The sequence below is a fragment of the Aplysia californica genome, unplaced genomic scaffold, assembly GCF_000002075.1.
Source record: "Aplysia californica isolate F4 #8 unplaced genomic scaffold, AplCal3.0 scaffold00022, whole genome shotgun sequence".
Classification (NCBI taxonomy): domain Eukaryota; kingdom Metazoa; phylum Mollusca; class Gastropoda; order Aplysiida; family Aplysiidae; genus Aplysia; species Aplysia californica.
This window is the reverse complement of record NW_004797292.1, coordinates 2,300,809-2,311,941: the sequence shown is the minus strand read 5'-3', so window position 1 is coordinate 2,311,941 and position 11,133 is coordinate 2,300,809.

Below are 11,133 nucleotides of genomic sequence, written 5' to 3'. Positions count from 1 at the left end.
GGTTACACCTATGTATGTTAGTTAGAACATTTTGGCTATTGTCTTCAAAAACACTTCATTCGTGGGAAGTGTACGTGCAATTGTATTTTGTACCAGGTGCAGCTGTAGGCCTATATACTATATGTACCATTTAGCCTGGTACAGATGGCAAATCTGATCACCGCTGGTTGAAAAGAGTAGATCTAACCATCACCATACCAGTCTATCCCCCGAGAACACACCTACTCATCGTATGTAGGCCTACTGGTACTTGAAGAAAAAATTTTAAAAAAGAAAAAAACATTCTCAATGCTTTTAGTCAAATTTTATAAGCCTCGAGTTATAATCTTGACTTCACTACCTTTCAGATGAAGCGGGAGATAAGGCATCATAACATTAACATAGCTCATCATCATCACACAACGTAACACTCGTGCAGACTTTTCCTTGCTCACGTAGGCTTACGTACGTTACGTTGTGGTTGGTTAATGTTCTCAGTGGGGAACCGCATCGTGGAGAGGAAAGGGGGGGGGGGGGTCATGAATAGCGTAACACGCAATATTCTGATGTTTTCCTTTTTTTAGAACAAGTTTTTTCTTTCTTTTTTTATTGGGGGGGGGGGTATAAAAAGTAAGTGAATTAAAGTAGGCTTTTTTCCAGGGATCCACCACCATTAGCCTGCGTTTTCGAAATGAAGAGAACCATAAAACATTGTAGCAGTGTTCTTTATTTTATTCCATTTTATTTTTATTTTATTTTATTTTTACCGTCTTGTCTTGAATACCCTATCACAATTATAGGCTTACTCACTCACAAGCTAAAATGTTGAAGATAAAGAAAGGACTGCAACGGGTTAACGAGCGTGTGCCCGAACTGTGAAATATATAATAATAATAATATGGACACGGTAAACTGAGCCGATTTTGAAGGTTAACTCTGGAAAGCGTTTTTTTATAATTTTTAAAAATAATTTGTTTAAGTAAGGGTTTTACGGCACTTGCAACTCAATAAGGTCATATAAGTACCGAAGATCAGAGGTGTTACAAGAGAGTAACAAACACCCCCCCAAAAAAAGAAGTAGGAGAGATAAGGTCGACAGATTTTTAATTGGAAAGAAGGAGCAGCATAATAATAGTTATTAATTGTTCTCATACGTGGCGACAGTTAGTGGTACCTTTTGCTCTTTGCTCTGTGCAGGTGGTTACATGTAGGCCTACTACATGTATTAACATAATCTGCAGTGGAAGAAATCTTGTAGGCTTGACATTTAAATATCGTGTATTAGCAACATAACAACTCTTTGGTCTGGTTCCTTATTCAACCCTAGAAAGAGCATAGCTTGGGTTTTCTCTGACTTTATCCCCGAACCCCCCCCCCCCGCCCTAAGAAGACGCCAGAAGTCCCCCCCCCCCTTTTTTTTTCAAGCAGATGTCAGAAGTCTCCACGAATCCCCAACAAGGGCTCACCGAATTAAAATCAGATTTTTTTTTTCAACAAAAAGTACTCCGACTCCAGCCTTGACTTTCACAAACTTTTCATGATCACATTGACGTGGATTAACTATAATGCACCCCAGTTAGGGAACATCCGAGCTAAGGTATTATATATACGTTAACGTATATATATTATATCCCCTCTGCACTGTATGTCATCTCTCTTTGTCTGTCCCAGCGCTGTGTTATGCACACACACAAATGTGAAATTATGCAAACTGAGTCGAAAAATGTGAAATTATGCAAACTGAGTAGAAAAATGTGAAATCATGCCATTCTGTTAATTATATAACTAAGAATGATAAAGGAAAATAATAAGAAATTATGGAAAAAATGATCAAATTTTGTTAAATTATGCGGGGGGAGGGGGGCGGGGGATAAACCCTCGGGGACAGCTTTGTGCTTGATTCTCCGTACGTGGCGCTCAATTGACTAACAAATTTTTTTTTGTTTTTTGTTTGTTTGTTTTTTAAAATAAAAATGCGCCACGTCGGGTCGGAAGACTGAAGCCGTTAACAAAGGCCATTATGGGAGATGCCATATAAAACAATGGGAATAGGGAGCCAAGACGCCAATGGATAGATGATAAGATTGGTCTGGATGTAGAAATAAGAGGCTATAGCTGGGTGAGTGCATGGCCATGGCTCAATAGACGGAAGATCTAGGAGTAGGAGGCTGGCTGAGTGAATGTATGTCCATAGCGCAATAGACGGAAGATCTAGCTACAAGAGTCAGTTTAGCAAGGTTTCATGGCACTCGCAACTGAATAAGGTCATTTGAGCGCCTAGGGGTGGATGTCAACAGAAAAGTCCAAAACGGGGAACCAGGCATATTCTGCTCACTTCTTTAGCCTCAACAGCGCAAAGTGTGCTTCGACTATCAAGGCACCCCGGAAATAGCAGTTCACAGGAGAGTGACAAACACACCAAAAGTGACAGACACACCAAAAAAAAAATAATTAAATAAATACATATAGGAAAACTGGCGATAGAAATAGAAAGGATGAGGAAAGAAAAAGCAGCAGTTCCCCCTATGTTGTTCCGGCACAGTATGTGCATGACATTGATAAATTTGCCCATTTATAATTCTACTGTGCATAAGTTATGATGTTAATATCCACCCTTTGGAAATGGCCTAAAGACAACTTCAGTCAGTAGCACTGCCCAAGGGAGTTGGGGGGGGGGGGGGGGCGGAGGTCTAGCTACGAGAGTCATGGCACGTTCACCTCAGCCCTGGAGCAGCGCTTGCATACAACAATAGGGAGTGATTAGCCTATACACATGATGTAGTATTGTATAGCTTGTTCATTGTTCAATTATGTCTTCCGCGCTTGTAACAAGATAAAACAAATCGCCCTATTTAATATCTTCTCGGGTCTCTGCATGCGGGTCGAAAAGTTGGATGACCAACAGATTCTAGAAGCTCGTTAATGAAGGTCACTGCTAACTAAAGTTTCGACACGTTTTCTTTGATGCTAGTGTAAAGCGGTTTTAAAAAAAAGTAATATGAGGAGATTTACAGCACACACTTAAACATACATAAAAAGCTGACCCATTTTCATCAAGACCACACTTTGACGCATGCACATGAAACACATTCAACAAACCGTCATGGTCAAGATAAAAAAAAAAAGGCCTATATAAATAATAATAGATCTATGTTATTGTTTTGGTCGCTGGCCTGCAGAAGTGTCATGCGAAGTTTTTTCTCACATTGGTAACATACATTGATCAACGAGGTATGATTTTTAATGCATCATACAGTCGTAGATGATCTCTAACAGAACAAACAATAACACGAAGTAATGGAGGGCTTATTAAGTTATGTAGGCCCATAAGTTGATTTGACGAAACGTAGCTGCAATGTGCACCGGCATTAAAGTAGAGAGATAATAATATTGGGACACGAATTGGGGTCAAGAGTGTGCGATTGTAGAATCTTCGTAATAGTGGGCGGTAATGTATAGTAGGCTAAGCCGAGGGCACGATTTTATTGCCTAACTCTTGCACAGAGCGCCCGAAGGTACCGTATTGGCTGTACAGGTACCGTATTGGCTGTACAGGTACCGTATTGGTTGTACAGGTCCAGGTACCGCATTGGCTGTACAGGTACCGTATTGGTTGTACAGGTCCAGGTACCGTATTGGCTGTACAGGTACCGTATTGGTTGTACAGGTCCAGGTACCGTATTGACTGTACAGGTACCGTATTGGTTGTACAGGTCCAGGTACTGTATTGGCTGTACAGGTACAGGTACTGTATTGGTTGTACAGGTACTGTATTGCTGTACAGGTGCAGGTACTGTATTTTTGTACATGTACTGTATTATTGTACAGGTGCACGTACTGTATTATTGTACATGTACTGTATTGTTGTACATGTACTGTATTGTTGTACAGGTGCTGTACTGGCTGTACAGGTGCTGTATTGGTTGTACAGATAGGCCTACAGGTACATGTACTGTATTGGCTGTACGGATATAGGTACTGTATTGTATTGTACTGTATTGGCTGCACAACAAATCTCACGAAAGTCAAAGCGGATGGATGAGTAATTTTATAGCTGGGAACATGATTGATAGTCAAGCATAGGATTATTTAATGGAACAACAATAATAATGTCATTGGTTGGTTGCCTACTCTTTAAAGCCCCCCCCCCCCCCCCCCCCATACACACGCTCACTTCAATAAAAATGAGAATTTTAAGATTAAGAAGGTAGGCCAAAAATATTGACGCAAATGAGGAGAAAAAATTTGAGAAAAAGCGCATTAATCGAATAATCGAAGATTAAACAGGCTGTTGTGGTACGCTAATTATAAAGTAATCTGATGCAACTTGGAAAATAAATGTTGGGTTATCATCGTGAAAGACTGCACGAATTACATGCCCCCAGTGGCACTTACATGACCAACATTGAGTCGATAGTGCCATAAAACACCTACTACTACTCAATCAATAAACCAACCAATCGTGTCCCCAGCTCGTAAATAGACCAAGCCTGCCTTTAAAAGAAGGGAGGCAACCAATATAATCGACGTGCAAGCAAAGTCTAGTTTTGGTTGTCTTTCATACCTGCATATCACATGACGTTGTCGAACAAATTTATACATGTAATAAGATTAAGTAAGAAGGCCCACCGTCGTTGTTGAGGAGAAAAGTGGTTGTCTTAGACCGGTGGTCGTCTTACACAGTATCTTTATAATGTTGTCGGTTTTTTTTTAACGCAAAAATGTAAATTTATGCAAAGTGACCTCTTGTACTTGATGAGTTTTGCACAGGACGTGGCCAGTGTAATTACATGTATTACAAAGGTGTATTTCAGCCCAAAGGAAAAGCCACAAAGTGTGGGTGGTTGGCGGGTGCTCTGGTGTGGTTTGCTCCTTCTTTCCTATCAAACTCAAACATCTATTTTCCTGATCTGCCCTCCTTCTTTTTTGTGTATGTAACTTTCGTACGAAAGAGAATCACCAACGCAGTGGGGCAATATGAAGATCTACTGACCACAGTGAAGAGACGAAAACTAAAATGATATGGGCATGTCACAAGATCCACAGGACTTGCCAAAACAATCCTGGAAGGAACCGTACAAGGAAAGAGAAAAAGAGGAAGGCAGAGAAGGAGATGGGAGGACAACATTACAGAGTGGACAGGAAAGACGATGGGTGACAATCTGCGGAGAGCAGAGGACAAAAATAGATGGCGAGAGCTGGTTTTCCAATGCAGTGGTGCCCCAACGGTTGCCCCAACCACGGGATAGAAGAAGAAGAAGAAGAAGAAGAAGAAGAAGAAGAAGAAGAAGAAGAAGAAACTTTCTTGTAATACCTCTAATCTTCGGCACGTAGGCCTACATGACCTTATTGCGTTGTAAGTGCCGTAAATTTTGTGTAAAAGCTAAAAAAAAAAAATGTTTAAAGCCACAAAGTAGGCTACGTCATGTATTGAGGGATTGTGACGACTATAAATGCTTTACGCCACCACTGATACAACTGAGATAATTTAGGCAGCAGGCTGTTTTGAACCTGTCTGTCAGGGCCAACCCAGGATGAGTGGGCTACAACATAACACTACTGCAGATAGTTTTAGTTTTAGTAGAGGTTTTACGGCGCTCGCAACAACATAAGGTCATATGAGCGCCAGAAGATCAGAGATGTTACAAGAGAGTAACAAACATAAAACAGAAGGAGGGGAGATAAGGACGACTGATGTTTGATAGGAAAGAAGAAGCAAACCACACCAGAGCACCCGCCACCCACCCACCCACACAGAGGGAACGAACAGAAGTAGGACATAAAACTGTTAAAAGGACAAGTAGGCTACCAGTAACGCCCTCCAGCCACCCTCTCGCTATACAGTGTGCAAGTCGCGTGGTTGGCGGGTGCTCTGGTGTGGTTTGCTTCTTCTTTCCTATCAAACATATATCGTCCTTATAAATCTCTGTGTTACTCTCTTGTAACACATCTAATCTTCTGGCGCTCATATGACCTTATGCAGTTGCGAGCACCGCAAAACTTCTGCTAAAATTAAAACCATGTGCAAGAAGAGCGAAAAAGAATGAGAAGAAAAACAGTTAGTTCCGTTCTGGAACAGGACAGAGGACGGAAAGACACCGGGAACATTTGTGATTTACTTATTATATGATGTACATGTTATAATATTATAATGAGGGTAGCTGGATCAGCAAGGACCGACACAGATGTAGTTTTGTTTAGTAAGAATTTTACAGCACTTGCAACACAATAAGGTCATATATAAGTGCCGAACATTAGTAGAGGCGTTAAAAGAGAGTAACAAACACAAAAAAGGAAGGGGGGTCGGGACGATGGATGTTCAATAGGAAAGAAGGAGCAAACTACACCAGTCGAGCATCCGCCAACCACCCACACAGACACAGAAGACAATGTCACACTTGTATATTAGAAACACTAGAGAGGTGATTATTTTCATTTCTTTTATTCTAAAAATGAAGAGTTGTGATTATATAATGGTCAACAAAATATGATAGTAGCACATGATACAAAGTTTATATACACTGGTGGTATAGTTAACGTCCATCTCCTTTCTGAAAGCACTCATTCAATTGCAACCATATTTATTCATACTTAGCTGTCCTCTTTCCATCAAGTTCAAATCAACCAATTTCAAATCCATATATACATACGTATGCAACATTGTGTACATTGTATTAGTATTAGCTAGCAAATATTTTGACAAACTCAACTTCAGAGTGAGCTTTACATCCATCCCCTCTCAGAAGCACACACATCTCCCAAGTCCTGCATACATCCCCATACCCTTGTGTGAACACACACACACACACACACACACACACACACACACACACACACACACACACACACACACACACACACACATATAAACGCACACTTACACAAACGGCCAACTAACCACATCAGCTACAACAACAACAAAGCAGAGAAGAAAAAAAAAGTCAAATCTTCCGTACAATTTTTGGGGTAACCTTTTCTCATCCCCGAGCGATGCAACAACAACCTGCCCGCTATATATATATATATATATATACATATATATACATATATATATATATATATATATATATATATATATATATATATATATATATATATATATATATATAAATACGTAGAGAGTTTTACGGCGCTCGCAACTGCATAAGGTCATATGCGCGCCAAGGGGTTGATGTCAACAGAGAAGTCTTTACAGGGAATCGGGCTTCCTCTGCTCACCTCTCTAGCTTTAACAGCACAAAGTCTGTTTTGACTTTCAAGGCACCCCGGAAATTGTGGGTCACAAGAGTGTGACAAACATACAAAAAAAGTAGAGGAAAAATGACGACAGTAAGGATTAGGAAAGAAAAAGTAACAGTTCCCTGTTGTCGTTCAGGCACAGTTATGAGCAAGACATTGTTAGATCAGCCCATTTACAATAAATATTCTACTGTGCACTAGAAACGAGAAATGTCCCCCCTTTGGGAAAGGCTTAAGACACTTCAGTCAGTGGCACTGACAATCATTGATGACTCAGCCCATTTACAATTACAATTCCACTGTGCATAAAAACTCGAGATATGTTAATGCCCCCCCCCCCCCCCGGCCCTTTGGGAATGGCCTAAAGACAGTTCAGTCAGTAGCATCGCCGCGGGGGGTACGGTGTTGTCTGTTGTCTGTTCTCATAGAAGAACCGAGGTCGATTCCCATGCGGGGGATAATTTTTAATCGAGTAGCCTACATATATGTAGGCCTACCTCTCCGTCTTTCTGCTTGGGCGTCGTTACACCCCTCTCAGCACCGGTTAGCCCTGTCAGGCAGAGTCAAAGTCTCCCTCCTAAATTATAATCTAAACTGTGTTGATCGGGGCGTAAAAAAACACCCTACATTTTAAAAAAAAGTACACGATAGACGATAGTCTCGAACACACGTGGGTGGTTGGCGGGTGCTCTGGTGTGATTTGCTTCTTCTTTTCTATGAAACACCTATCGTCCTTATCTCCCCTTCTTCTTTTTTTATGTTTGTTAGTCTCTTGTGACACCTCTAATCTTCTGGCACTCATATGACCTTATGCAGTTGCGAGCGCTGTAAAACCTCTACTAAAACTAAAGTCTCGAACACCTATGGGACCATTGGCCACCATTACAGTGACATGAAAATTAATACAAATTTAAAAGGAACCACCAGAAGACTTCTTCAAAAGTTCATGTCACTACTGGCCACCAACAAATAGATGGAAGGTATGACGGTACATTAAGAAAACAAAACCCCAAAAACCAAAAACAAAACCCTAATAAAAATTGGCACATTAGCTAAAAAATCTGAAATACATACAGCATAACATGAAAAGCTCGAATTCGTCGGGACCAGCCTCGGTAGTTCGAGGAATATCTTACAAAGTCAAAGATAAAGGGGGGAAATATTTTAAAATAAACCGGGACCGCTGGCACGGTTCGACGGATGCGTGAGATAACGAGTCTTCTGTGTTCGACCTATCCGTGTTGTACTGTGTTTTCTGTACTGTACATTGTACTTTTGGCAATGTTGCTCATGCAAGTGCTCACTGACTGAAGTGAAAGTACATACCCTGGTACAAGTAATGGAAATGCCTTCCCTGGACCTGATAACTGCAGCACCCACTGTAGGACTGAGTGCCCACAGGGGTATGCACATCGAGACCCGCTTATGGAGAACAACGCGAGACCGGACCTGGATGTACTCTGGACGAGGCCACACGAGGTTGCCTCTTACCTGTCTGCCTGCGGCAGATTGCCGCCCTCCTAACGGAGGCCAGCCAGAGGAAGGCAGGAAGGAAGGAAGGAAGGAAGGAAAGAGGGAAAGAAGGAAGGAAGGAAGTAAGGAAGGAAGGAAGGAAAGAGGGAAAGAAGGAAGGAAGGGAGGCGAAGGAAGGAAGGAAGGAAAGAGGGAAAGAAAGAAGGAGGGAAGGAAGAAAGGAAGGAAGGAAGGAAGGCGACGAAAGGAAGGAAAGAGGGAAAGAAGGAAGGAAGGAGGAAGGAAGGAAGGAAGGAATTTGAGGCCACCATCATCTTGCGGAGGAACACTTCATGTTTACTTTGTATTCCACCTCCACTTGGTAACAAGCTCTTGTCTTTTCTTTTTTAAATTTATAGTAGAGGGTTTTACGGCGCTCGCAACTGCATAAGGTCATATGAGCGCCAAGGGGTGGGTGTCAACAGAGAAGTCCTTACAGGGAATCAGACTTAGACTGCTCACCTCTCTAGCTTCAACAGCACAAGGTCTGCTTCGACTATCAAGGCACCCCAAAATAGCAGGTCACAAGGGAGTGACAAACATACAAAAGAAGTAGAGGAAAATGACAATAGTAAGGATCAGGAAAGAAAAAGCAGCAGTTCCCTGTTGTAGATCAGGCACAGTTATGAGCGTGACATGAGTGGGCCCATTTACAATTCTACTACATGTATGCTTGAACGAGATATGCCCCCCCCCCCCTTTGGGAATGGCCTAAAGACACTACAGTCAGTGTCACTGCCCCAGGGGGCTTTTGTCTTTTCAATTGAAGTCCGGACCACGGATGGAACGTCTTCTTTCTACCAGCATCAGAGTCAGACTGTTCACCTGCGACCATATTTTTAATGTAAAATGAAACCCAACACCTAGTTAAGTGTCTTTTCCCACCACTCACTTAGAGCGCAAGTAATTCTTTATCCACTCTCTTCACAAATACAAAACCCAGAAACCATACTGTCACATAAAATTAGATCGTTTGGGCTCCCACCCCTACCCCCCCCTTTTTTTTTCTTGGCTAAAGCTGGAAGACACTTTCTCATACAACTACCATTCTTCTCATCATAACGCACACTCACACAAAAAAAGATATCTAATATAGATCGAATAGTATATTTCCATAACACAAGTGAACAGACTGATAGAAAGAAGGCATTTCCATTACCGGGGTATGTACTTTCAGTGAGCACTCGCATGAGCAACATTGCCAAAAAGCCAACAACATAATGTATCAATAATATCATACAGTGACATTAACTCCTTTTCTATCCACAAATCAGACACACTGAATCAGTTTGTGAGGGAAGGGACTTGGAGAGTAAAACAAGGCAGCTCACCTGTTCTCCTCACCCATCCTTCACATGAAATTCATGCAAGAATGCATTGAGAAATGAAATAAAATAATTCTGTTTCACCAGTATGCTTTCTAGAGGAACAAGGCACAATCTGCATTGAGTAGATGAATGGAAAGGTAACAACAATGATGGGAGCAGCAACAACAACGGACATTTCTGCCACAACATGAACTCCTCCAATACCTCACTCAAGCTCAAACACAAACAAAAAGCAGATATGGGTTACAATTATTGTTATCTCAAACATGTTTCTCTTGAAAATTGGTTTTCAACTCCTAGATCTACATCTTCATATAACCTAAAAAAAACAAAAAAAAAAAAAAAAACAACAACCCCACCAAAACAAACCCCCCCCCCCCCAAATTATTTCCATCAAAATCAAAACCAAATACCCAAAATGCTACAAAAGTACAACTGCAAAACTAAGCCTGCACAGGAAAGGGAAGTTGAGACAATTTTGGAATAGGATCTACTTCTATTTTTGAAGTACACCTCCACTCAGTAAGTAAGGGAATTCTAATATTAGAAATACCCAGTAGTATATGTACAACCTATTCCTCAGAACAAGACAGTGTGCGTCTAACGTATTTCAGCCAAATTAAACTTTAACATTAAACCTTCCGAGAAGCTAGCCCCCTCTCCGTTTTAGACACTTTCCCTCTCGTCCGCACTTGCACCCCCCCCACCTCTTCTTTCCCCCCTCTCAGAATTCAATTACATGCTAATGATCAAACAAGATTCCTGATAAATGAAGAAATGACCATTAAAGAAAAAGTAGGGGTGGAAACCTCTGGGAAGGGGTTTTACCCTATCTGTATGCCCTGGGATCATTTCGTAACCCCATGGTTGTAATCTTCACATTTTAGAAGACTTCTAGTACGAAGTTCTCTTTCAAACTTTCAGTATTTCTCAAAAAATAATTTTGACAGACTGCTAATGCAAAGTGTATGGATCAGATTAACGAGTAAATTTCCTCTTTGAAAGTGGTGGCACAGAGTTCCCCATGTCATATGGAAACGATAGTAAAACACGACGTACGGATAGGGTTAATATA